Raw genomic sequence first — 6,108 nt, 5'->3', positions numbered from 1 at the left:
ATGCTAAATTTGTAAGATGCTAAAGAACTTCTTATTTATTAGCCAGTCTTCAGAATAATTTTCTTCATGATAGACCGAGAAGCGTTAGAAGACGTTTGACTAATAAATAACGGAACCGTTGTAATCACTTAACCATCCGAAGAAACTCAACTATAGGAATATCAGTTCTCCAAAGTTCTTATTGGCAAAGAAATTCTTTATGAACACTGGCAATTCTTGTACCTCTAGTAGTGTGCAATTCCGTGACTAGTTATCCACTTAAACTTCCCCGCTGGTTGGAACCAAAGTTGGTTCCCTGCATTGCGGTCTGCTCTGTTGCAGTCCTATTGTCCCCACAGATTTACTTCTATATGTTGAGCTCTTCAAGTCTAGTATTTTGCCCAGTTTTGTAGTTCTTATCCTCTTTTACTTTACTCAGAACTGTCGCCTAAGTCTGGTTGAATATTTTGCAGAAGTCTAGAAGGTGAAGGGTGGTTTCTTCTTCCTCACAACCTCCACATAGCGGTGTATCTACTTTCTCAAGACTATCTAAGTATTTTCTGCAGGGTGTATGGCCTGTGAGCAGCCTTCTCACTCTTCCTGAAGGGCAGGCTGCCCAAAAGTTGCTTAGAGAATTCCAGCTTTGGCAGTTATTCCCAGTAGTTTTTATGCTCAAGTTCCAACCAGTGTCTGATATCCCTTTTTTGATCGTTGACACAGCATGTTGGTTCTGATCCTATGAGTCTGTTGCAGCACCATAGTTGCCCATATTCTGTGATAGGATTATCTCCGGCCTAGTTTGCTCTTTGATTAGGTCCGCGAGTTCCTCTTAGCAGGTTTGTAGCTTTTGGCCTAGTCTAAAACTCTCCTAAGGCGTTTGTTGCTGCATGGTCTCCTATAATTATTGCGATAGTTCGGATCCTTGGCGCCCTTCTCTCATTAGTTAGACACAGGTCTGGATTCCTATTATGTTTGCCTATAAGTCTTTTGGTTTCAAGCTCAGGTTCAGCGTGAACTCCCTGTTGTTCATCCCCTAGTATATCCACTACTACACCGATCTTCGATTACATAGCCGCAGTGTACCATACTGAGTGTACGCAGTGTACCTTACCTTAGCCGGGTAACTTCTGTTCCCAGTGAACCCTTTCCCTTCTTAATAAAAAAAGTTTTTCTGGCTGTGTAACCTTGGTTTTGTGCGTTCTTAGTGCTATAAGCCCAAGGTCCTGCATCTTACCGAATAGGGCATTGTGTCCAACTTTCAATATGGTTGTGGCCCCATTTAAAATTAGCTTTTTTGCTTCTGATATTGCTTTAGCTCGTATTACTAGATATAGTGAGCTTAGCCCAGCAGTCGATGTCGTTGATATCGCTCCTGCTATATCCAGACACGCTATTTTTTTGTTTGGTTAAAAATCTGAATAACAGCCTTTCTTCTGCAGCATGCCTTTATAGTGGTGCTGCGTACGTAATGATGGCTTCCTCCATTGTTTTATATACTCAGTGTATAATTCTTTGTGTTAATCCTCATAATCTGCCAACCACTCTCTTATAGTGCATAAGAGTTTTCGTCACCTTGTTTGTATTGTTTATTACGTATTTTTTGTGGCTGAGTTTTTATCCAAGGTCACCCCTAGATATTTGATTTGGTATTTCTCGTTGTCGAAAAATAGAGAAAATTATTACCGGCGTTTCTTCTTTCCAAAAATATAACCACACTATGATCTGTAATGGCATTAGAAAACTTCTAATAAGAAGACATATCTCGTGGTTGAAAGATACAAGGAAATTGTGCAGGAAATAGGTATGTAGTTCAAAACTACTATTAGAATATCTGGCTTGAAATGTGAAGCTGTTATTTGAGAAACGTATAGAATTTTATTATTAAGTACTAAACTTTTTAGTATCTTGTTCACTGTAACGAAAAGAGATAGAAACATTGATGGTTTAGCTTACAGTAAGAGGTTAACATTTTCTGAAGTTATATAAAATATGTATTAAAAAGTCTTGGTTTATTTAGAAAATAGATAAACTAAAAATAAAAACATCATTAGAGAATATTGATGCCGCACACTTTCTTTGGGCTAAAATAATAATCATACTTTGTTATACTTTTGATGGAAGGTTTTTATACTACACCATTAAAAAAATTAAAAATCTATTTTTTACTGACTTTAATGATTTTTGAGTACCATTACCGCAAGGAAAATTAAAAATCATATTTAGACTGTTAAGGCAGAAACTCCAAAAAGTTATTTTGAAATATATACAAATTATTCACTTGTATCTTTTAACCATGAGTACGTCTTCTTAATAGAAATTTTTGATGTCAAAAAATATAATATATAACCGCATTAAAAGTTAATTTAAAAGGTTGGAGAGTGTAAAAAACTCATTTTTTTCCATGTACTTGCTTAGATACAGTATATTTATTATATATTGAAAGAGCTCTCTAGCTTCTTTAGATCTTTCAGTTGCAACTATCCGTCAAAGAGCTCTTATGAGCTCTAGTTTTCTCCTATTTGTGAGGGCAACTAAGGTGGTTTTTGTGAGGCTTACCATTAGTTTTTTTTCCATGCAGTAGTGCTCGACAATGTTCTCTAGCTCTACTCTGGTAGTAGAACGACGTCGTCTGCGTATCCCACAGCGAAAATATACTGTCTCTAGTCGTGTCAGTCAGATGTCCAAAACAACGTTCCACACCAGTGATAAGAGTACTTCCCCCGGCGATGTTGCCCTCCTGGATCACCTTAGCTTTTACCGTGGTATTGTTGAGACTCGCTATCATCTTCTTATTGTTTAGCATTTGGGTGACCGTGTCGTATATCTCGTGCCGCTATGGCATGGTTGACGTGCTGTCCAACTCTCCCTCAATGTCTAGGAAAGCACCTAGGACCGTTTATTTGTTGTTGAAAGATTGTTATACCCTTTGATTATAAGCTTTTGTTTTGCTTTGAGGTGGAATGATGTAAAGCTGATTAGTTGGAAGGATTTAAATCGTATATGAGTCGCGTTTAACTTTTCGAAAGAATACTACCTTCGCTTTTCTGTAACTATCTGGTATATGCGCCGTGTGTAGACCGGTCTGCATAGGTTAGGCGTTAGCTGCCTTGTCTAACGTGATTTAGGTATTATTTGCCTTGCTGTAGCATGATGAAATGTTTTGAAGTTGTCTACGGCTCATTTAATTTTCTCGAAGGTTATAAGCTTTTCTGCTTCTCTTTAGTTCTCCTTTTTGCTCCTGTTTAGACCTACAGGGATCGGGTATTGGACCTGTGTTAATTATTGCAGCATTTCTGATTTCAGAAAGTGGGTGTCCTGCGTTTCTGTGAAACGGTGAAAATACACGCCATTAAAGAGTTATCAAGTACCTTCATTGAGAAAAACTAGCAATTTGTTAATTTTAATTTGTATTAAAAAATATTCCTGTATTTAGCTTATAAATTTGGATAAGTTCTAATCTATTTTTCCTTTAAGTTAAAAAAAAACTTTCGTAAATTTAGGATGATGCAAAACCTTTGAATCTGTGTGAATGTCAGAATTAACCAAACAACCTAATCTGATACGATACACAACGACTAATGAAATACCCTAGTAACACGCTAATAATTTGAGATTTTTGGGAACACTAAAGGTTCTTGACGCAATGGTGCTAACTACGAGCAAGCTTGGATCCCAAGAAGTAAAGGGCAGAGAGGTTCTAAGTGTCATTGAGTAAACAACACACCGAACCCTGGATCCTGGAACCTGATCATTACATAATTATTGAATTTATCTTTATTCGTCGCGATGATCATAATTTTGTAAATTATGATCTTCCTACAAAAGATATATATATATATATATATATATATATATATATATATATATGTTGCATAAATGAAGAAGCGAAATTATATATTCCTATAAATAAATCTCACACATATAAAAAAATATCCTCCTTCGTGGTGGGATCCTTCTGACTGTGACCCAATTATTCAACAAAGGAAATCTGCACTTCTAGAGTATAAACGAAATCCAACCCTGGAAAATTATATTTTTTGTTCTAGGATTGAGGCAGAAACAAAAAAAAATTTAAACCATCCTGGATTTCATGGTGCTCCAATTTGAATAAAAATACAAACTCAAAACAGTTATGGCTACAAGTAAAACAACTTGTTTAAAACCCATCGATAATAAATGGTTTGAAGAATTTTTTGACAAAGTGACCCCCCCAACACTCAGCCGAGAGGTGCAAAAAATCATTTCCTGTGCAAACCGTTTAGCATGAATGAACTTGAAAGTTCGATAAAAAAACACTCGAAACACAGCTTCCGGGATTGACAACATTCAATATATAATATATATTAATAACTCTTATACCTACCTAAGAATGCAAAACAAGTTATGTTAGACATACTTAATGATATTTATTTAAATAGCTATGATAATCGAGGATTTTCAAAAGGTAATTGTTGTTCCTCAAAGCCAGGCAAGGACCCTAATGTTGGTAGCTCTTATAGGCCAATATCCCTTCTCTCTTGTATTTTAAAGACATTAGAAAAACTTATTAAAAATCGGTTAGAATATTGGTTAAGAAATAGACAACTCTTACCTAATAATCAGTAGAGATATAAAAAAGGATTTGGTTCTCTAGATGCGGTAGCACATATAACCACTGATATTCAAAATTGTTTCTCAACAAATGCATATCTAACTGCCTTGTTCTTGGATATAGAGGGTGCATATGACTGCATACCACAAATGAAATACTTGGCTCTAGATTTGTCCATATGGGTTTACCCCAAGGCTCAGCCCTCTTCTCTTTAACATGTACATTAGCGACTTACATACCTTATTTTGTAAATATAGTCTAATACAGTTTAATTAGTTTAATACAGGCACACGCCCCCGGGTTTGATTACATATCAAAAACCCTCTATTTATTACTATTGTTTTTAATTTTAATTGTTAATTTTTATTTGTTTACATTCTGTTGTTGACAAATAAAAAATTAAAATTAAAAACAATAGTAATAAATGGAGGCTTTTTGATATGTAATCAAACCCTGGGGCGTTGACCTGTTACCAATTTTAAACCTTTGTAAGTGTACCTTATATTAACTTTTTTCCGTGTCTGTTTGTCTTTTGTTCGTAACTATTTTCTTTTAGTACCTCCTGATGATGAACACCACTGTGTTCGAAACATGTAGGGAATTTTAAGCTAACTAAATGTTTAATAAATAAGTGGAGGGAGACTAGAGGATTTTCATTTTACCTTAACCTACGACTCCACTGAAAGTATGGACTATTTCTTCAACATCAAGAAAATCACTTTATATTTCTTCTGCCATCAATAAAAAACTACTAAAATAACTTTTAAATATAAGGAAGTATTTTTTAGTGTAAAAAATAATACAGTATAGATCTTTTGCTGAAACAAATTCTTCAAATACAATGGTTCCCTAACATGTATCTCAACTTTTTTATAGTACATTATATGTTCGAGTTGTTTCAAGTTCAAGGATAGGTTTTGAATTTCAGTTGTTTTAATACTAATATTATCCGACTGTTAGGAATATTTGTATTCACCAATAATTATAATGCGTTGACTTTGGACGTGTAAACGCACCCTGTTAAATTGTATTTGACTAATTGAAAAGAATTCTAAAAAATGCTTTCATGGGATTTTGTAAAAAATAGGAAAGCCTTATTATAGGTTAATGTATGATTCTGATAGTTATTGTTTATCGTTGTTAATAGTATATAACAAATAACAATAGAATTAATCTATATCCGTTTCGAAGTATTTATCTCTAAATATCTTGTGGCCCATAAGTTGTTACAGTAAAATCTACCTCGACTAACTAAAATTGTTTCATTTGATGAAGAAATGGGATAAACAATTTGTATGTTAGTATTGTTTTAATTTTTAAAATAGGGATCTTAGTCAGAGTCAAAATAGAGATCACTATACTGCCGTGCTAAGAAAGAAGAGCATAAGTCGATTTTTTTCAAATTTCTGTTTTTTGCATTTTTGGAATCTTTTGGGATTGACTGATCATATAAAAAAAAAAATTGCCAAAAAAAAATTTTTTAAACGATTTTTTTTAATTAAAAAAAGCACAAGTGCATACTCCATTAAATATTTTTA

The sequence above is a fragment of the Anthonomus grandis genome, chromosome 7 (assembly GCF_022605725.1).
Source record: "Anthonomus grandis grandis chromosome 7, icAntGran1.3, whole genome shotgun sequence".
In the NCBI taxonomy this organism is placed as follows: domain Eukaryota; kingdom Metazoa; phylum Arthropoda; class Insecta; order Coleoptera; family Curculionidae; genus Anthonomus; species Anthonomus grandis.
Note: the sequence above shows the minus strand (reverse complement) of the source record.